This window comes from Rhineura floridana, chromosome 17 (genome assembly GCF_030035675.1).
Source record: "Rhineura floridana isolate rRhiFlo1 chromosome 17, rRhiFlo1.hap2, whole genome shotgun sequence".
Lineage (NCBI taxonomy): Eukaryota > Metazoa > Chordata > Lepidosauria > Squamata > Rhineuridae > Rhineura > Rhineura floridana.
In genome coordinates, this window is record NC_084496.1 from 6,986,140 (window position 1) to 7,009,055 (window position 22,916).

At 46.6% G+C, this 22,916-nt stretch overlaps 1 protein-coding gene across 2 annotated transcripts in view; it reads right to left on the reverse strand.

Moving 5' to 3' along the window:
- The window catches only part of FBXL16 (F-box and leucine rich repeat protein 16), a 57,192-nt gene extending 36,073 nt beyond the window's left edge, over positions 1 to 21,119 (reverse strand). For both annotated transcript variants that reach the window (XM_061599668.1, XM_061599670.1), the window contains exon 1: positions 20,670 to 21,119. The gene's annotated coding sequence lies outside the window, so the exon portion shown is untranslated. The remainder of the gene's footprint in view (positions 1 to 20,669) is intronic.
- Positions 21,120 to 22,916: the final 1,797 nt, after the last annotated feature.

A 22,916-nucleotide genomic window follows, 5' to 3' on the forward strand; every position in this document is an offset into this window, starting at 1 on the left:
CCAGAGGAGGCTCTGGCTAGGCATGTTGGGGGGCCCTGTACCCACAAGTAATGTCAGATCACAATATGTTGCACACAATACATGAAAGCAATATCCTTCAGGTTTGGGTCCCTAGAAGTTGGACGCAAACTCCCTTCACCCTTTACAATTGGCTAAAGTGGCTGGGGATAATGGGACATGTAATCCAGCAACATCTGGAGACCCAAACTTGAAGGACACCACATTAAAGCACACCCAGGGAAATGAGACTGCCTTTACTGCACCTTATTCATTCATTCATTCTTTATTCATTATTTATTAAATTTATATTCTGCCCATCCTCCTAGAAGGAGCTCAGGACACCAAACAAAAATACCAAACACACACCCTAAAACCTCTTAAAAACAAAAGACTTTAAAACATATTTACACAAAGCATCTTTAAAAACAAATTAAAATGTATTAAAACAAAATATCTTTATTTTAAAAAAAGCTTTAAAAACACCTGAAAAAGCCGTTCCAACACAGACGCAGACTTAAAAGGCTTGTTGAAAGAGGAAGGTCTTCAGTAGGTGCCAAAAAGGTAACAGAGATGGCGCCTGTCTAATATTTAAGGGGAGGGAATTCCAAACAGTCGATGCCACAACACTCAAGGTTCTGCGGAATGGACCTCCTGATAAGATGGTATCCGCAGGAGGCCCTCACCTGCAGAGCTCAGTGATCGACTGGTGTGTATGGGCTCCTACTGGGAGAAAGCGCAGGATATAAATCTAATAAATAAATAATTAAAATAACTCCCTCACTGTAGAATGCAGGAAAGTTCAAAGGAACTTCAGAGTTCCACAGAACACAGCCTGGAAACAACTGGAACAAATCTTTAGTTGATGCATCTATCCACTGAAGTGCACAGCCCCCATGTAAATACATGAGAGGTTAACTTCAATTGATTTCATGGCTGCAGTTCAATTTTTTTCCCCTTCAGGTTCCTCTCAAGGAAAAAACCAAAACACAACCCTCCAACAACACTGGACCAGATGATTCTGTTCAGGAAGAAAAGAAGAGGAAGATAAAGGCTTCACCACACCCTTTTAGCTAGCAGCCTGGGGGTTTAATTAGCCGTACCATTAAGCATTCAGCAAGCTTGGGGTGTTGAACCTCACTAGGCATATGGCAAATGATAAAGTCATCCCCTGATAAATAATGCACCTCCTTGTCTCCTTTTCACAGATGGCGCTTAGCATTCTGCAAGCTGATGTCATCTAGTTGACCTCTGCTTCTGTTGTTTGTTTAGGTAGATCAATATATATTATCTGTTTCATTTGTAAGGTCCCTCTCAGGTGCTTGGAACTGATGCGGATGGAAATGCCATAAATTCCTGGAAAGAGAGCATGTGGGTGTGTATATGTGCATGAGCTCATCCCCCACCCCCCAGCTTCCTGCTGGAGCCTCACAGCCTGAGCATTGTATCAAAGCCATTTCTATATATGTATGTGCACCCCCTCAAAAAAAAAAAAAGGTAACATTGGGGGCAAGTTAAGAATTGTCATGGTACTTTTACAGTTGTCATACTTTCAGGGTACAATGGCCAAAACGCTCTCACTGCTCAGATAGACTGCCCCAGCTTAAAGCTATTGTAGGGGAGAATAAAACCACCCCAAACTCTCCTGGATGCTGGAAGCTTCCAGTTCTCTCTTCACCCAACAGCATCAGGAGCATGCAGCCGCCAAATGCACTTGACTGCATTAGGCCACAGGAGCAGGGCACGTGATAAGTTGCAGTCATGCCACTCAGTCTAGCCTTCTGCCCTTCCTAAGGCTCAGAGTGAGTGAGTGTTCAGTTTTTTTGCCAGCACTTCATAATTCCATACCAAAAACAAACCATTGCATCGCATTATATTTGTTTAATTGTTGTTTTTTTAAAAAAAATGCCTGTCAAGGTTGTTCTCTGGACCGACACTGCTGTTGCTACTATGACACCCTGGTTACACTATTGTCAGCTGGACACAGCAAAAAAAAAAGGAAAACTAGTGCGCACAGGTGTACCCTGAAAACTTTTTCAAGGACTCCACGGGCAGGGTTTGTGAGGATTTTTGCAATATCTGGGGTTGGGAAATAAATCTGAATTTATTTCAGATCGGAAATAAACAGGAGCCAGACTTACAGAGTTTGGTTTACTGATTCCTTCAGGGGTCACACATCTAACAAAGGCTGATGCATTTTCCCCCCTGACAACAGTTCAGCTAAGTAACTGAGATGTGATGGTGGAGGAGAGATTCTGCAGCAGAGGAAGAATAATTTCCTCAGCCCCCTTGGCTTGCTTTGGCCAGGGCGGAAGATGGGGGCAGAACTGCTTTTTCATCTTTTAATCTCTGTTTTGCATTCTAAATTCTCACACACGCACCTTGACATCCATGGGGAGGGAAAATCAGTATATCTGCTTCAAGGCTGTCCATAGTTTTTTCCCCTTTTCACAGACACATTAGGGGATTGAGGAGGCACTGGATCCTAAGGATGCAAGGCCTCCCACAATGCAGTAGAGGCTGGCAGCTCCATGTCAGCTTCAGCACCTTGGACAGCTCCTCAAAAGTTCAGACTAAATCCTGGAGCAGATTCCATGGCCCCACTAACTTGGAGCCACCAGCTTCCTCTGCCACAATCCACCCTAGACATCCTCTTTCAAGCTGGTGGCACACTGATGGCAGTACATCCACAGTTGTGGAGCTTTCTGTGGGCATAAGGGGCCTCTTCTGGGAGGTGCACCACAAGTGGCATGGCACACCACAGCCAAGGCCCCTGAACTGAGTTTCAACAGGCTTTCTGATTACTCCTCCTTACATATCCAGAATCTCTTGGCAGTCACTGACCTTCCCCTTCAGCTATTTTACTTTAACAGTCTCACAAGCATACCCATAACCACATCTCATCACACACTGTGAGTTTCCTTCCCCCGCTTAATTAGTGACCTTGTTGCATCAGTACTGAATTTCAAAATAAAATCCCATATTCACAGGGCCTTGATCTTGAACTGAAACACATGAAACTGCCTTATGCAGAGTCAGACCATGGATGCATCCAGCTCAGTACCGTTTACACTGACAAGGCAGCAGCTCTCCAAGGTTTCAGACAGGGGACGTTCCCCGTCCCAGCCCTACCCGGAAATGCTGGGGATTGAACCTCAGACCTTCTGCATGCAAAAAAGATGCTCTGTTCATGAGCTACTATCCTTTTCTCACCTCTTGGTCCAGGAAGCTCAGTATCATCTCAACTAATTGTCAGCAACTCTCTAGGATTTCAGACAGAGAGTCTCCCCCAGCTCTATCTGGACATGCCACGGAATTTATTTAACTTGGACAGTGAAAAGAGTGGATAAGAGAAAAATCAACTCATTTGAAATGTGGTGTTGGAGGAGAGCTTTGCGAGAGACCGTGGACTGCAAAAAAGACAAATAATTGGGTGTTAAAACAAACTAAACCAGAATTATCACTAGAACCTAAAAAGATGAAACTGAGGTTATCATACTTTGGACACATAATGAGAAGACATGATTCACTAGAAATGATGCTGGGGAAAACAGAAGGGAGTAGAAAAAGAGGAAGGCCAAACAAGAGATGGATTGACTCCATAAAGTAAGCCGCAGACCTGAATTTACAAGATTGAACAGGGTGGTTTATAACAGATGCTATTGGTGGTCGCTGATTCATAGGGTCGCCATAAGTCGAAATCAACTTGAAGGCGCATAACAGCAATAATTATAATTATCACTACATTTATATCTCACTGTTGCTGCAGGAAGCTCCAGGTGGCGTACGTAGTTGTCCTCCCCATTTTATCCTCACAACAACCCTGTGAGGTATGTTAGGCTGAAACCCTATGACTGGCCCAAGGTCATCCAGTTAGATTTATGACTCACTGGGGATCTGAACCCTGGTCAACCAGGTCCTAGTCTGGCACTCTCACCACTACACCGCACTGGCTCTTTCAAAAGGATTGAACTCGGGGTCTTTGGCATGCAAAGGCAGACTTGAGCTATGGCCCTTCTGCTGGGGGCTTCCTGTGAGCCAAACTGGAGCCTTGATCCTTCAGACACTCTCCTCTTCTTCAAAAGGTCCCCATCTCCAGGGCCTCATGCAGTTTCCTCAGTCTGACATTGACGCAACAGCACCTCACATCCAGATAATCCATTAAATACACTCAGGGAAACCTAAGGCCTCTTCTTATTTGCCTGCTATTTATAGACTCACCATCCCTCCACAAATCAAAGATCAGAGGCAGAGAGGAAATCTATTTCTTGGGATTCACTGTCTCTACCTTTAAATTACTGGCATCCCCAGCATTTCCTTTGAGTAATATCCACAAGGTGGCTTTGAAGAAGAGAGTGGCCATGTGGCACGCCAACAATCCTCTCTGAGCACATGCGTGTCACAGATATTCCCCTCTCCTTGCTTGTCCACACCTAGGCCTGCATTCAGGAAATGTGAAGGGAAAGGGGCACACTAATTCATGGCAAAAAGCCAACTTTCAAAAGCAAGTTGTTGATACAAGAGCCAGCTTTGCAGAGTAAAGGGGTGCCTGTCACCTTCCTCCTCCTTAATTTCAGTGTTGCCCCTTGTAGAGTTCAGCAAGGAGGAGGAGGAGGGCACAGCTAAGATGAGTTGGTTCTGCCTGTGATTCGCTCTGGCTCTGCCTGCTGTTGGGGCTCTGTGCCTTCCACCCTTCCAGCCCCTATGAGCACCAGCTGCCACTCTCCTCTGCCACTCTGTCAGGGGTCATTTGGGGGGGAGGGAGGACTTCAGCCATAAAGTCCTTCCCTAGCTATGTAAGGAGATTGAAAACAGAGGCCTCTTGCTTTGGCCAAGGTCCAGGCTTGACCACTTTCCCGCATTCCACCTGATCTCATGGGCATCCTGAACCCTGCGCCCCGATGGTGGCCGTCTGGATGCCCCCATCCCTTTGTTCCTCAAGGACGGAGGGAGCTTCCGAGAGCCCACCCTGTGTTGCATTACAGAAAGAGAAAGCTGCTGCTATTCGGGTAAAGAGAATTGGAGAGGGAATTTGTTTCCCCAGCAAAGTCCATTTTTTCATCCTGCCCCCATATTCCTGAAACAGCTGCTGTCCCTCCACCCTAGTGAGCAGGCCATAGAAATCGCATAATGACTCTCAGCAGGGGTCATGAATCTAGAAGACCTCCAGGGGAAGAACTCGAGACAGCATGTGAAGGTGGAGCCCTGATGGTGTGTGGGGGGGGATACGAAGGACTGTGGCTATTGTGATGGAAGCAAACACACCCGCGCACCTAAAAAAAAAAAAAGGATAAGATTAATCCTGCACTGCTTGGGACAAGGCAAAGTGGAATCTGCAACCAGCAACCTGAGGACCTCGGGACTGGCGGCGAGTACATAAAAGTGCCAGCATCACCATGCCCCTACACAGTTCTGCAGTGTGACGCCGCCTTGCACAGAGTCCGATCGCTGGTCCAACAGGCTCAGTATGGCCTACGCTGACTGACAGTGGCTTTCCAAGGTTTCAGACGGGCGGACTCTCCCAACCCTGCCTAGAGATACCAGCGACTGAACCGGGGACCATCCGCATGTACGACAGATGCTCGATCAACACATTTGGAGCTGCCTTCTACTGAATCAGCTTAATTCAGTATCACCCAAACCCTGGGCTCTACACAGACTGGCAGCGGCTCTCCATTTGTGTGCTGCTGTTGTGTAAATTTGTATATTTGTTAAGCAGAGAACCACAGTGGTCTGAGATGCGTGTGTGCCAGTGTGTGCGTTTACCTAAGAAAGCAGGCTGTTACCCTGCATTGAGATCACTGAGACTTAAGACTTAGTAAAATAAGAAAAGCTACTTTATTTGTAGAAATACTTAGTAGATAGAAAGGCATACCTAGTTGTAACTAACTAGCTAAGTTGGAGGCACAGCGCCCACGCATGGGAGTTGCCCTCGTGGCTCAGAGAGAGAGAGCAGAGACAAAGGTGTCTCCTCTCTCTCGGACAGTCGGAGAAGAGAAGAGAGGAAAGGGTGGAAGGAGGAGGGCAGATAAGCTTCCTTAAGACGTATCAGTCTAACAACGGAAGGAAGTCAGTCAGAGCATCACAGGTAAAGGTAATCAAGCCTCTCCATCTGGAGGACCCTAGCCCTATCTCCCTTCTGGAACATAAACAAAAGAACAAAACAGGAGTTGCTCTTGCCCCGCTTCCAACACATGCAACAGCAGGTGCAATCATGCGTGGTAAGAGGTTGTGACTTCTGGCCACCTGATAGCTAAATAGCCTCCAGGTCCAGACGATTCAAAGCACTGGCCTTCATGCCTTAAATGGAGGCTTCCTGGAAATATCCAGCTGGCCATTTTGGGAAACAAGATACTGCGGTAAATGGACCGTTGCTCCGAGTCTGACCAACGGAGCTAATTTTAGGTTTGCGAGGCTTGTCCTGCCAAGGTTCTCTCTTTTGGCCAGAGGCTCACGAGCAAGCAAAATGTACACCAGTGACCTAGAGGCCTTCCAGTGTCACTTTATGACCACCTTCCCCAACCAGTCGCCCTCCAGATATTTTGGACTACATCTCCCCACAGCTGCGCTGTCTGGGACTGATGGGAGTTGTCACCCAAAACATCTGACAGGCACCAGGTTAGGGAAGGCTGCTGTACACATTTCCAAATCCCAGGAATCATTCTATACCAACTCTAGGCCATTCCACAAAATCTGTAAATCTATCTCCCCCTTTTAAAAAAAAAAGTCAGCGGAATGATGTTCATTAAGTCAATGCAATGCAAATCTTTTCCATTTGCAGAACATTATCCACTTTGAATAGCTGGAGGGTTGTTTTTTTTTACCGACAACCCAAAAAATGCTAGACTCCCTTCCCCCAATCACGTGAAGTGCATCTTGATGCAAATTTCATGCATATTTCAACTAGGGGGAAATAACGTCCATGCAGATGTCGGAATACCTGGGTATTGTTAATATTATTATTTGTCTCCCGGCAGGAACAGCATGGCATTAACAAAACAAAGAGAGAGCCCTGAAGAGACGTGATAAGGAGTGCTGTGTTCAAGAGGCTGGGGGACTGACCCCCCAGCTTAATAGCCGCCTCTCTCTGGCAGGAAGATGGGGATCAGGCGACGGTAATCATTTCTCTTTTCAAATATGAATGAAGATGTAATTTGAAGTGTCATGCATGAAGCGTATGACGCCATTGGACTAATCAGCCACACACAATAGGCTACTTGATTGGCCTTCAAGTATCTGTCTGGGATACACAGTTGAATTCTGTGTGGAAGAACAAAGCCAAGGCTGGTTTTCTCTCCAATTCTGAAACCATGCTGTGGGCACCCATGTGCAAGCAGGAGTTTGCCCACACGGTGTGAGCAAACACCTGGATTTATGCCTTTGTTGAGAATACTTATATGGCACTTTTCACTTCCGGGGCAAACTATCAAAGCAGTTTACACCTAACACGCAATGCAATACGCTACGACCGAGAAAAGTCCGATTATGAAAACCGAACCAACAAAGGAGAATATATAGGGATAGATATCAATACCATATGTCTCTCGCTACTGGAAAAGCAAACAAGATGAAGAAAACATCTGGGTAAACAAGGGTGTTTCAAACCACCTAGCATTGGAGCAAGCCAGATCCCTGCCAGAGGATCATTCCACAGGATAGCAGCCATGACTAAGAAGGCCCTGCTCCACAATGCAGCAAAGCCTTCCCAGGAGATCGCCAGGACCTGAGCAGTCTGTATTGGAGAAGCTGTCTGCTGTTCCAGCACACAGTTGTTTTCCCAAAATATTAAGCGGGGGGCAGGGAGGAAGAGTCTGAGCTGGCAGCAGAGGGGGGTCCATTATGTCAAATGAGGCCCAGCCCTATCAACTTCAGTCTGTCCTCAGCCAGCCCTCACCTGCCTGCTTTCCTCCTTACAACCAGGCCAGGGGATGGCACGGCCTGTCACCTTCCTCCTCCTCCTCCTCAGTCTCAGTGTTAGCCTTGCAGAACTCAGCACGGAAGAGAAGGATGGGGGCACAACCAGAATTTGTTGGCTCTGCCATTACCTCTAGCTCCACCTACTGTAGGGCTCCCTTGCCTTCCGCCCCACCAGTCCCAAGAGGGCCTAAAGTTTAAACCAGTCGTGAGAACTGGCTACTACTGCCTGCTTTTGGTACAAAGAAACATATACCCATTATTTATTGTAAGTAAACATTTTAAAAACAGGTATTTTTTAAGAAAAGGCCTGTGGATCAGGCCCAAAGTCCAGCTTTCTGGTCTCACAGTGGCTAACTAAATGTCTCTGGGAAACAGCATTCTCTCATCTCGTGATCTCTGGTATCGTGACTACACAGGAACATGGGAAGCCATCTTCCACTGAGTCAGACCACTGGCCCACCTAGCTCAATATTGTCTACACTGGCTGGCAGCAGCTCTCCAGGGTTTCAGGCAGGAAGTCTCTCTCAGCTCTACCTGGAGATATATATATATAATTAAGATCAACGGTTAAGCTAAAAACAGATTAAAACGCATGCCAACTTCTACATGCCTGGATAGGCTTGGCTGAACAAAAACGCTTTGAAGAAGGCACTGCAAAGGGTAAAGATGTTGCGATGGCCTCGAACTTGAATGGCTTTGAAAGACAAAGACATGGAGAATATGTTGGGTAGGGCTGTAGCTCAGTGGCAGAGCATGTGCTTTGCATGCAGAAGGTCTCATGTTCAGTCCCCGATGGCATCTCCAGGTAGAGCTGAGAGAGACTTCCTGCCTGAAACCCTGGAGAGCTGCTGCCAGCCAGTGTAGACAATACTGAGCTAGGTGGGCCAATGGTCTGACTCAGTGGAAGACGGCTTCCCATGTTCCTGTGCAGTCACGATACCAGAGATCACGAGATGAGAGAATGCTGTTTCCCAGAGACATTTGGTTAGCCACTGTGAGACCAGAATGCTGGACTTTGGGCCTGATCCGCAGGCCTTTTCTTATGCCCTTAACACGTCATTTTCTTATGTGCCTTACTTTGAAGTTCCTCAGGTGGTATAACTCCACACACACACACACACTTAAATACATTAAATTTATTTTGATATGTTTTTTGATGTGAGAAAACCAGATTGGACCATAATGTAAATGTACTGCTTTCAAGTCAATTCCGACTTATGGTGACCCTATGAATAGGGTTTTCATGAGGCTGAGAGGCAGTGACTGGCCCAAGGTCACCCAGGGAGCTTCATGGCTATGTGGGGATTTGAACCCTGGTCTCCTAGGTCATAGTCCAACACCTTCACCACTACACCACACTGGCTCTCAGATTGGACCAACCCGGGGTGTAAAAAACATTGAATAGCTAGCCAGAGCTCAGTGGCAGAACGTCTGCTTTGCATGCAGAAGGTCTCAGGTTTGATCCTGAGCATCTCCATGTGGCACTGGGAAGATCCATTCCCAGTCAGTCAGGACTGAGCTAGACGGGACAACCATCTGACTCAGGATAAGGCAGCTTTCTATTTTGCTAAGTTCTGGTTTGCATGTTAGTCTGGGAAGGGCGGATCAGGTCAGTTTGCATCAGACTGTATTAGGGATGGAAGAATCTGTCCATTTCAGTTCTCTCAGTTTCTCATATTCCCAACCTTAAATGCAGTTCTCCAAGTTTTTCCTGCAATCTGCTATTTTTTTTTTTAATCCTCCTGAAAGCACTTCAGCGTTTGAGTGCGTATTTCTCCTAATACATATTTTGGTTTGCAGTTTTTACTATTGTACATATTTTTGCCAGCAATTTCTCCTAACATAATGCATTTTTAATGTTATTTTCACCCATATATTCATTTTTACACACATTTTCCCCAATATACGATTTTTGTAAATACTGGCTTGTTGGAGAACTACATTGCACAATTTCAGGGAAGTGCGAATTTTGAAGGATGACAGTGTTTCGCTTCCCATGTTGTTTCAGAAAGTGCAGATTTGATCAATTCAGCTTTAAATGAGAACTGAATCGCATTTCTCCCCATCCCTAGATGGCACGAAGATCCAATTCCTCAAGCATTCCTCGTGTGAACCAACTCTTGCTGCCCAAACAGCCACAGATTTGTTACCCTGATAGTTCAACATTCCATTGAGAAAGACAGTGACCTGCAAATGACCTGCGATTATGAGCAAGCAGAGAGCGTAGCTAAAACACCTTAATTGTGTAGGCCTAAGTTATTTGCTCTTAGGATAATGGAACAAATTATTCTCAACCCTCTACGTGAGAGCCATTGCTAGCTACCCTGTTTTTCTATCGGGGTCTCCCCAAAATCCAAATGCCAATATTCTGCAACCTGCCTTACAAGCAGGGTTTGCTTTGAGTTCAGAATTCACTCGTGCTCCACTCCAAGAACCTCTCCTCTAAAGAAGCCAAACCCTTTGGAGGTTAATAGGAGTTACTGTGCCACTGAAAGAGCCCACACTCAATCCATCAGCCCCCTGCAGGGTTATTTACATAGAGAGGCCTGGCTTTCGCCCTCTCTGACATCCCTCCATGAGTTGTGGTGGCAGCAACAACCTCCCTCCCCTCTCTTCCCATCCCCCTCTGCCTGCAAATTGCCGCAGCTTTTGAAGAAGCGAACATATGGCTCTCCGAGAACTTAAAGGCAACGCTGTTGTGCTCAGCAAAGGCAGGCTGTAACCTGAACACACACACACACAATTTCTCTTTGGGGAAATCCCGTGCATTGCATTAGCAGTGCTTTCTTACAGCTACCCTGTATGAGATGGCAGCCATCCTGTGCCTCTGAACAGCAGTTTGATGGACAAAACATAGGCTCCAATTGTCCCTGTTTTCTGGTTCACGTCCCTGGTCAAAACCACGTCCTCTCTTTCTGCCTTTTGGGGATGTCTTGTCACCTTTTTTTTTTCAGTGTGAGTTACTAAAGTCGCTGTTCTTCAGGATTCAGCTGGCACAGAGTCTCTGGAAGTGAAACCTCAGAGCAGGCAGCGGATGCCTCCTCTCTAGTGTCAATGTGGACGCGAGAATGCTAAAGCACCGTGCAGTTCACAGCCTGCCATTTCACAGTCTGCAGCTGCTGAGCTTCTGAACTGCAGGTCACCTATCTTAGGACCGTTCTGGGTTGCTGTTTTCAGAGCCAAAAGGAACCAAACCCTCTCCTGGCTTTGAGATCACTAGAACAGAGAGACAACTGCAGAGCAAGCAAATGGAGCAGGCAGAAAACAAGGGGTTGTTTTCAATGCTAGTCCTACTCAGAGTACACCCACTGAAATTAATAGGCATGACTAACTTAGTTCCATCAAGTTCAGTGGGTCTACCCTGCATAGGACTTGGTTGACTACAACCCAATGGGTGGAATTAAGAGATAGTCCTACTCAGAGAAGACCCACTGACTAACTTAGGTTCATTAATTTCAGTGGGTCTACTCTGAGTAGGACTTAGCTAGATACAACCCATGGAGTTGAGCCTTTAGCAATGTGACTTGCAGGCAATGGTTGTATGTTGCATGAATACTGTTATGGGTTTGGGGTTGAGATGGATGATTTCTATGAGTCCTATTCCAGCCTCTGATTTGGGACCCTGCACCTGGAGGTGAGAAATCTGCTCCACTGACCAGATCTCCCTTTGTTAGTCTAATAGAGTGGCCAGATGAGTTAATGGGCCTATTGAGTGCTCATTAACTGGCGAATGAGCCAGGGAGATCCTATTGTTATTGAAACTCTTCCAGAGAGCCAAGGAGAGGCTTGTGTTTTGAGCAGAGTCTGAGGAAAGGCTGGGAAATGGAGGCAGGCAGAGAAGCTGTCTCTCTGCATCATGGCTTTAGGATGCCTCCTGTAAGCCTGATAGGAAATGCAAGATCTATTGGACTGCTGAGGCTTTGAACCCCTTCATCTTAAGCTCAGGTTGGAATGAGTGCAAATAAATAAACCATATTTCATAAAGACACTACAGTCTCCGCTGACCTTCTTCCCAAGGAAACCAAACCCCTGGGTAAGCGCAGGGACCCCTGGAGATCTCTCACCGCTCAAAGATTGGGGTGGCATGCAACAATACTAATTCCTGGGTCCTTAGAACTAGAATTGGTGTGTTACAAACAGGTCATGACTATTATCTTCCCAGTGCTGTGAGGAGAATCACCAAGCCAGACGGCTTCAACCACCACCATCACTCTTTTTCCCACCTCACCTCTGGGCAGCCGGCATTTCAGGCAAGGAGGCGTTTCTAGCCAGATGTGGAGATGCCCAGGAACAAACCTAGCATCGTCCGCATGCTAAGCAGGTGCTCTGCCACTGAGCTATGGCCTGCCCCTCTGCCCTGTGTGCCATCTTCCCAAGTGATCAAGCAAGTGAGCATAACAGACAGGGCCTTCTCAGTGGTGGCCAGAGTGGCTGCTTACACATCCCCAGAAGAGAGAAGAAAAGAGGGCCCAAGTTTGCATAAAAACTGCATATGCTAATTTATAGGTATAGATGCAAACCTGGAAAAAAAAGCTACTAATGAAATGAAATTATTTAAATGGAAATATAATGCATTTCTCCATAGCGAGGAAGGCTGTGAGCAGGCAACCTTTCCAGAAAACCAACCACAAAACCAGGAAAGTGGCAGGGAGCAGAAGAAAAATAAAGGGGAAATTGACCTCCAGGTCCTCTTTTTGCATCTGATCACCTGCCATTGGGTTGTCTCTAAAGCTGGCCCTGCTCAGAGTACACCCACTGAAATGAATGACTCAAAGCCATTTCAATGGGTCTACTCTGAGTAGGACTAGCATTGCAACAACCCATTAGACCCATTCAGACTGGAAACTCTAGATGTTGAGAGAGAGGTCAAGAGGCTCCTGGATGAAATTCTGCTCCAAAGTCATTCGAAAAACAAAGCCTGTAAAAAAACCAAAAACTAAACCTGTTAGTCACTCAGCTAAGGTCACATGAGGATAAAACCAAGGTTTCCTGAAGATGAACCATAAGACCTGACAAGCTTCTTTTTGGTTTTGGTGATTTAAGCCAACTGTGGGTCCCCCCCCCAAACACATATTTAAAAAACAAACACAAAACCAGCAAGATTTAACAACCCTGAAGCAAAACAACTTCTGAGTTATCAAGTGCCAATTAGGGCAACATCCTCGCCAGGTTTCCTTTTTGAATGTCAAGCTCCAGTTCAAGCAGGTGTGGCCTTCCAGTGGTTGCTGAATGACAGCTCCCATGAGCCTCAGCGAGCATAGCCAATGGCTAGGGATGATGGGAGCTGTAGTTCAGCAACCTCTGGAGGGCTGAAGGTTCCCCACACCTGGCTAGGCCCAGTAAAAGTGACGTTGGCTGAACCAATTTGCTGCTCACTATTAGACGTGCACGAGAAAACCCTTGAAAAGGTAAGCATGAAGATTCTGTCCATTTCGGTTCCTCGTTTTTTCAGTTTTAAGTTCAGCTCTCCCTAGCAATTTGCAATTGTTTTTAATCTTCATGAAAATTCGTCACCATTTCAGGGCACCTTTCTCCAAATAAGCCATTTTCGTATGCACTTTTGACTAATTATTTTGTAAATAATTATTTTGTAAATAATTTCCCCAACTGTAATGCATTTTCGTATGTAATGTCCACTAAATGCTTAGGAACTGGCTCAAACCTTGCCTGGGAGCGCTAAACTTTTTGAAAGAAACAGGTTCAATATTTTGGGGAGTGAGATACTGTGAACATTAAAAGGTGCTAACTTGCCACATTTAAGTGCAAAGATGTACTTTTCTGGCATGAAGGGAAACCAGTTTTGAAGATCTTGTTTTCCAAATATCTTTAGCAGAGTGAATGGCTGGACACAATGAAGGCAACATCTAATTTGCTCATTGCAAAAAGGAAAAAGAAAAAGAAAATATGTGTTGTGTAATCATTTAGCGGTTTGCAAACTTCAGATAGGCAAGGACACCTTTTCCCCCCTCCTGAATTAAAGTCGGGGCATAAGTAGAGTCTTGTTGATTCAGGTCAAAAGTTCAGCCAGGTCAGCATCCTGTTCTCACAGTGGCTAACCAGATGCCTATGGGAAGCCCACAAGCAGGACCTGTGTACAACAGCCCTCTCCCCATAGGATGTTGCTTTATGCCAGCAATTTCCTGGTACACAGTTCAGAAGTAGCTACACTAAGTAGATCCGAACACAGATAGCTGCCTTTATACCACATCAAACTAGGTCAGCATCATGTCTACTCTGCCAGCTGTCCTCCTAAGCACGTGCAACTCAAAACACAAACACATTGCTTCTCCCTTTTACCCCCTTTACTCCTCTTCCCACCCCATCCTCTGTTTCAGTTGTAAGTTCCTCAGGGCAGAGACCTGTCCTTTGTAACACAGACAAATGAATAAATGGCATGATAACAAGTCCGTCCTTTTAAGTGCACACTAGCATTCTTATTTTCATTTGTTAAATATGGCAAGATATGCAGTCACATAGCACCACTTAGCAGCACTGCTAGCTTTTAACAGCTTTTTGAAAACACGCTGGAACAGCTATTTAACAGGTGATTTCTGCCCCTCCTCCAAGCAAAGAAGGGGGAAGGTTTCACCCGATTAATTTTTGCTTGCCAACAGGGTTGACGGGAGAAGGGCAGGGGATGGATGAATGGCAATTTTAACAGCTATGGTGGCTGATGGCTCCATGTCAGTGGGCCAGTGGAATCTGTTCCAGGTTTTAGTCTGGACATTTGTCTAAGGCATACACCATGGATAGCTCCTTGAAAGTTCAGACTAAAACCTGGAGCAGATTCCACTGCCCCACAGACATGGAGCCACCAGCCACCAGTGAAGTTCTTTGCAGCTTATGTTTATGCCCTCGTTGTATCTTAGTTTGGGACTCATCAGAAAAAGTGAGGAGATGAGCGCTTAGGGAACCAAAGGGAAAATTGTACCTGGAATCCCAAAGGCTGTTGATCTGGACAGATGGGAAAACAAATACAGCATGGTCCAGCCTTTGAGCTCAAAGAGAGGAAGTTGTATCCAGTGCTAGTTTTGGGATGCTGTGATTCTATGATGAGTTTCCGCCGGGCCTTGAAGACCTGGCTCTTCAGGCAGGCTTTTGGGGTGGGCTAGATTTTATCTTCATTGTTTTAGATTTTCAATGTTTAGGTATTATATGCCTATGTTGTACGTCGCCCAGAGTGGCTGGACAGCCAGCCAGATGGGCGACTAATAAATTCTATAAATAAATAAATAAATAATTGTAATTGTGTTTTGGAATGTTCTTAGCTGTTTGTAGTAGGCTGTTCTTTTTCTGGTTAAATTGTTTTGTTTATGTTTGATGCCCTGGGCTCCTTTAGGAGAAAGAATGTGATATACATTCAGTCAATAAATACTTCTTACCCAGAGGAGACCTACCAAAATTAATTAACATGACTAACTTAGGTCCATTCATTCAATGGGTCTACCCTAGGTAGGATTAGCATTAAGTACAATATGGGGTGTGTTTCCATTCTCCTGAGAGCCAGTGTGATGTAATAGTTAGAGTGTTGGACTACAACCTGGGAGACCAGATTTGAATCCCCGCACAACCATGAAACTCACTGGGTGACCTTGGGCCAGTCAGCCTCAGAGGAAGGCAATGGTAAGCCCCCTCTGAATACTGCTTACCATGAAAACCCTATTCATGGGGTCGCCATAAGTCAGGATCGACTTGAAGGCAGTCCATTCCATTCTCCTTTTGAAGGTTTAAACAGGGGTAGGGAAACCTCTGGCTTGCAAGCCAGATTTGGGCCCCGAGCACATTCCCCCCCCAAACCACAGCCATCTGCCTCACACCTCACATCATAATGTGATGCAAGGAGTGGGGAAGATAGAGACGCAGCTAGATCCAATAGTGGCTGGTGCCTCCATTAGTGGTACAATGGTATCTGCTCCAGATTTTAGTCAGAACTTTCAAGGAGCTGTCCCGGGTGCTGAAACTAGCTTGGGACGCACTGTTCTATTAAAACCAGACCAGATTCAGCACCTTGGATAGCTCCTTGAAAGTTTGGACTAAAACCCAGAGCAGATTCCACCGCCCCACAGGCGTGGAGCCACCAGCCACAACTGGCTGGATTAGATGCACAGTTGAGTTCCCCACAGGGAACTTGACCATGCACCCAATCCCTGCAGAATGCAGCTTTCAGAGCCCTAAGCTCAACCCTTTGGCTTGAAGCCAGGCTTCCCCTACCTGGTGATCACCAGATGCAGTTGGAACTGCAACTCTCATCACCCCTGGCCATTGGCCAAGCTGGCTAGGACTGGTGGGAGTTGTAGCTCGAAACTTCTGGAGGGCTTCAGGCAATTTAAGACTGGAAAAATGAAATACGGAGGCCAACAGCTAGTAGAGAAAAGGAATGCATGACAGGATGGACAACAATAAGATGAGGATGGATGCCCCAGTGAACCCGATATTTGGGATGAAGGGGCAAAGGGAATGCATCCCAAAATGCAGTCTGTCCCACAGAATTCAATGGCAGCCACTGAGGACTGAGCCTGGTATTATTCTGCATAGCTCCACCCCTTCCTTTCCATAGTCCCATCCTACATCATTTCTGTGCTAATGAGGGGATGGAATCTTGAGATTAAGAGGATAATAAGGGTAATGCTGGGAAGTGGATTGTTCACTTTGCGGAACATTATTGATCATTCATATTTTTAGGGCTGAAAATAATTTCCATACTTCTTCACAGTAAGCCAGTGGTCAACACTTAACAAAAGCTGAGGTCTGTGTCATCCTCTAGGATCTAGTCCATCTGCCATCTCTCATTCTTAGAACATGTGGAGTAGCAATTTAAAAAGGGACGCTATCCCTGAACATGTGCAGAGTGCATATCCCCTGCCGGGTGCGTAACTACAGCTAGTCCCTATCCAATGACTGTGATTAGAGACTATGAAAGGGTTCAGTCCCTTCCCATCCTTCCTTTTAGAAGCTATGGGCTGGCTGGCGAGGATGGCCATTAATATTCCTTATTTTGCACCTCAAGCGTAGAGTCTTGCCCAAGGCCATCTGCTGAATTTGAACCCCGGTTTCTGGGATCCAAGTTTAATTAAGATGATTTCCATGGTACTTCAGTAGCAGTCAACACAACTCTGCCTACAACTGCTGCACCCTCTATTGGGGGAGCTTTGCTGAGCTATTCCTATCACCCCCAACCATTGGCCATGCTGCAATGGACGCTGGTCCATTAGGGCAAGTGGGACACTGCCCAACCAACCCCAGTCTGCCCCCAGCCAGCACCCCACCTGTCTGCCTTCTTATTTAGAAAACAGTCCAGGGGATGGCAACGCCGGAGAGCCTCCTCTGCCTCAAATGCAGTGATGTCTTTGTAGAACTCAGCAGGGAGGAGGATGGGGACAAATCTAGAATTAGCTGGTTCTGCCTGTCGTTGATTTTGGGTCCACCTACTGTTGGGCTCATTGCCTTCCGCCCCACCAGTCCAACTGCCATGATGGATGGGGGCTGATGGGAGTCTGAGCCCAGCAACATCCAGAGGGCAGCGGGTTCCTCATTCCCACAGTAGCCAAAGATTTGGTGCTGGTGAGAATCGGACTTTTCTCAGGTCTCACGCAAGCAGCGGACAAGGTGATGGTACAACTAGTTCTGGACTCTGCATTGGCTGCAGATTTTAGGAGGCCCCTGGCAAAATGGTCTCTGATTTCCCCACCCACCCCCCACAACGATGGCCCCCGGCAGGTTAATTTTGTGGCAGCAGCAGCACTCTCAGTGCTGGGCATCGGTGATCCTCCATTTCAGATTGCCCATAATCCTTTGGAACTTCAAGAAGCCCTGTAGCCTACTTTAGAGAGGACAGTGATGGCTGATGCCCATTGGGACTGGCGAGGCAGAAGGCAGAGAGCCCAACAGGAGGCGGAGCCAGAGCCAATGACAGACAGAGCCAACAAATGCTAGTTTTGCCCCGTCCTCCCCCTCCCTGCTGAGTCCTACAAGGGCAACATTGAGACTGAGAAGGCTGCCAGCCAGTGCCATGCCATGGACTGGTTTTAAGTAAGGAGGCAGATGAGCAGGGTCAGCTGAGTTTGGGCAGTTCCCCATTTGCCCTAATGGCCCAGGCACCACTGGCTGTCATTTTCTGTTTGACAGAGACTGTTTGGTGCAAGTCAGATCTGGTTTAAAAATAAAGAACCCTAAGGAGGAAAAGCAGGAGAGGCCTTGAGGTTGCCCCTGGGGAGCAGACTGAGCAGACACCCAGGTGCTCTGGCTGGGGCTGATGGGAGTTGTAGTACAAAACATCTGGAGGGTCGAAGGACTGTGTTGTATTTGCTTCCCTGGTCTTGTTAGTCCCAAGAGACAAACTCCTTATGCCAGCCTTCTCCAGCCTCCACATGTTTCTGGACTACAACTCCCAACAGCCCCGATACACTGGCTGGGGCTGATGGGCGCTGTGGTCCAATGCATCTGGAAGATGGCAGGTTGGGAAAGGCTAGCTAACAATGACGAAACAACACCAAAACTATCCAGGATGCTGAATCTGAACCTGGGTTGATCCCTTGCACATCTTTCAAATGGCAGCCCTGGAGCACTTCAGTTAGTAACTTGAGAGTTTCTCTGAGCATATGCAAAATGTTTTGTTTTGTTTGTCACTACCAAGAGTAGGCACAACCAGCTCCCACACGTCTGGGTTGAGCAATATGCATTGCCAAGATAGCGGGCACAAGTTAACCAGGGAATGACCATTTTTAGAACAGAAACAGGGAAGAATATAGCCCACCATAATCTGCTCATTGCATTTCTTATTTTTGGGAATCAGCACAACTAATCTTGCATGACTACCAGACCCATTTAGTTAACAACTTGCTGCATTTTCCAGTGCTAAATTAAGACTGAATTATTATCAGTTCACACACAAACCTTCACAAGCCTTACCCCCACAATCCTCTTTTCATGCCAGAACTCAGTTCGAAGACACGAACATAGAGAGGACAGCGCCTCAGGCATGTACCAGGGTGTTTTTACCAACCAATAGGGTTGCCAACTGACCAGAAAAATGGCCTAGCCTGTTCTTGTGCTTTTCACAGCTGCTTAATCTGCAGATATCAGCAGGTGAAGCTTTTGGGAGGCAAGGAAGCACACCTGTTCAGCTTCTTATATCTATGGCTTCAACTACTGGGAAAGGCATGAGAGCAGAGGCTGGAAAAAGAGTTGGCAACCCTATGGACTGTTGGCAGGGGAGAGAGAGATAACCACCAGTTCACCAGCTCCTACATTCATGGGATTAAGAGGGCAGGATTTTCAGGAGAGAGTGTGCAAATTTGAACCTTCAGAATCTTTATTGTAGAAAGGAGCCAAGCCCCACATTCAGTGATAAAACAGGCTCCCCAGCTGGCCACAGATGACTCTCTTAGGCATGGTGAGAAGGCTGCAGAGAAGACATCTTCCAAACAACATCACTCTCTCCACCACCCACAAAAATAAACCCATTGCTTTTCCAAATAATAACAGGCAAGCTAAACATCATCCTGTTGAAATGCTGGCAATGTCTCCTCTCTTCGGTGGCTGCTGATCTTTATTGTGCCATCCCAAATCCTAATTCTTGGCAGTGTCTGAGCAGAACCCCCAGAATACTTGGGTTTTTTTGGGGGGGGGCTTTTGACAGGGTTGCCACTTAAAAAAGAACCCTGCTGATGTGCCTTTAACAGAAGCCTGCAAAAAATGTAACAGGTGATCCGTGCTTAGGCCACTTCTCTCTCTCTGAGCCAGGCAAAGCTTAACCTGTTTTATTTTTTTAGTGGGCCAATTTACTGGGATAAAAAGCACAGGTAACAAAGCTAGTAAGAAAGTGAGAAAAAAGGCCTAGAAATTCAATTTGTGCAGGCCACATCTGTGCACAAAAGCAACTCTTGAATAGTTCAGTGGCGCTTACTGCCAGGATTGCAACTCAAAATCCACCTAGAAGTGGACATACAACCCCCACCAGATTTTTAATTTTATTTCTTTCACACAATCAGAGAGGCACTTCATGGAAGGAGAGAGACCCAGCAGCACAGCCCTATCCTCTCTCTGTTGGACAGAGCCACAAGATGCAAAGCAGCAAGACCCCAAGTCTACCTCCTTTCTGAACCAAGCAAGCCACGTGGGGTCCAAGTGACCACCTCACCTCCAGATCTTCTTGGCCAGACCAGATGGGGATCAGGAAACAGTGCTATCAAGAGATCCCCCAAATCCATGAATCACAACAGCCCCATTCCCCCACCCCAAAATAGAATGACAACACACCACCATGCCCCACTCAATGCCCAGCCTCTAGAGGAGATCGTCTTGGTGGCTGTTCACTAAAATTTCCATTCAATGCAGCAAAAGAAATTGGGTTGTGGGGGTTGAGAAGGAGGGCTCAAATCCAGTGTGTGTGTGTGTCCCTCATCTAACAACAACAACAACCTAGACTGCCACTCAGCCCACTAGAGTGTCTACCAGAGGCAGAAACACAGCAATGGAGCCCTATGAAGCAAGGCAAGGAGGTTTGTCCTTATGTAACACCCATTCTGAGATGCTCTGATCTTCAATGAGGAAGGATGTAATTACAGCCCAGAGATGGTCTCTCCCTTGGTGGTGCGGATGCAAGAGAGAGAAAAATAAACACCCTCTGGGTGGGATGCGCATCCTACAGACATCAATACCTGGTGGCAAGGTTCAGTGGTGCGTGTGCATGCTATCTATACAGAGAGCAGGATTTGTGATGGAAAGAGGCAAATATAGAGATTCAGCAGGCTTACCTCCAGGAGAGTAGTGCTAGTTCATGCCATGCCTTCCGCACACAACTGGCCTTTTCGTGGGAAGAAGAGAAGCCACAGGAGAGAGACGGAGGAGTGTCAGAGGGTTTTTTTGAGCGGGGGACCAAGATCTCCCTTGTTTTCCAATCCAACCTGATGGAGAACCTCAGCCAGAGAATCTTTTAGGTAGCCTCTCCAGATTGCTCAGAAGAGAATCCCCGGCTGGTCTCTGTTGTTGTTGTAAAAAAATAATAAAGATGGGAATACTAACAACAACAATCTGGAAAAAGGTACTCAAGGAAAATGCATCCCACCAGCTCAGGATGAATGGAGCAGCAAGAGAGGCGGGGAGGCGGCGGGATAGGCGTCCCCTCTTCTCTCTCCCCTCCCTTCCAGCAAAAATCAAGAGATGGTTATCCAGAGTGCAGGGAATGAAAGATGCTAGCGTTGGTTTTCTCTCTCTGTGTGTGTGCCTTCCTCCCTCCCTGAACACACACACACACGCTTGCTGGCATGTTCACGCACGCACCCTCGAGCGTCGTAGAGCAAAGCCAGTTAAAGAGACATGGCTATTATTATCAATAATGCATGACTGCAGGCCAGTGAGCCTCATCTCTCACTTTCCCCGCTCTGCACGCACGCACGCACACACCTCTCCTGGCTAGAATCCGAAAGAGATTACAACAACCATTCATTGTGGACAAATACAAGGGCTCGCCGCTCTCTGCCTTTAGGCCTTGCCTTGTTTTGATTTGGATTATTTTAAAATGTTAGGTTGATCACATGGGGTTGGGGGTTTTTTTTGCACAAGATATCTGTTTGCAAGCCCAATAGCTGTGCAAGCGAGGGAGAAGAGACAGAGGAGGGAAAGAAATGATGGATAGGGGATTAGCGTGTATGGTTTATAATAGGGCTGTCGAGAGGCTTTTTATAGCCTCATCAACAACCCAGTTGAGCCTGGACGTAAACCAATTTACATTCTGATCCTAAGACTTGTTAGTGCCAAGGTACGGCCAGCAGTCGTAAGGCCATGCCAAGGATGTTCCAGGACCGTTTCCAGCTTCCAAGACTCTCCTTCCTCCCGTCTATTACCAACAATTTTGGTGTGGTAGGGATTAGGGATGAAAATGAATATCGGTGATATTTTTTTCTTTTGTTTGTCAGTGTATGCTGGATTGAGAAGCATGCTTCTGAACAGGCATAGGCATTGCACAAAGCAACAAAAACTGCACAGGGGGGAAAAAAAGCTTGGTGATATGTTGTCAGTGGAGGCTGATCCATTTGGGTGGATGGGATGCTGCCCCACCAACCTCAATCTTCCCTCGGCCAGCCCCAGCCCAGGAGGTGACACTGGCTCTCAGCTTCCGCCTCAATGTCAGTGTCACCTTTGTACTACTTGGCAGAGAGGAGGATGGGGAACAAAACCAAGGTTTTGGAGCTCTGCCTGTGATTGGCTGTGGTTCCAGCTACCGCTGGGCTCTCTGCTTTCTGCCCTACCAGTCCCAGCGGGCACCAGTCACCACTGCACGTTGTACAGAACATTACACTCAAACCTATTGCCCAGAATGGCAAAAGAAGCGCAACAGTCGCCAGGCTGGAGAACCAGCCGCCCTCCAGATGTTATTCAGGGACCCATCGTCCCTGATCATTGGCCACATTGGCAGGTGCTGATGCGAACTGGAGTCCAACGAACCTCTGAAGGGCCACAGGTCCCTCATTCCTGACTTGGACTACTGTTAAGCATCCATGCCTTTAAATGGGAAACAGAGCATGATAATGCCAGTAAACAAAAGACTGTACAAAATAGTAATTGGAGGAATTTCTCCTTTGTTGTTGTTGTTATGTGTCTTTAAGTCGATTTCAACTTATGGTGACCCTATGAATCAGTGACCTCCAAGAGCATCTGTTATGATCCACCCTGTTCAGACCTTGTAAGTTCAGGTCTGTGGCTTCCTTTATGGACTCAATCCATCTCTTGTTTGGCCTTCTTCTTTTTCTACTCCCTGCTGTTTCCCTCAGCATCTTTTCTAGTGAATCATGTCTTCTCATGATGTGTCCAAAGAATGATAACCTCAGTTTCATCATTTTAGCTTCTAGTGATAGTTCTGGTTTAATTTGTTCTAACACCCAATTATTTGTCTTTTTCGTGGTCCAGGGTATCCGCAAAGCTCTCCTCCAACACCACATTTCAAATGAGTTGATTTTTCATGCCTGCTTTGTTGGATAACTGTCCTGAACATGTGTTTTCAG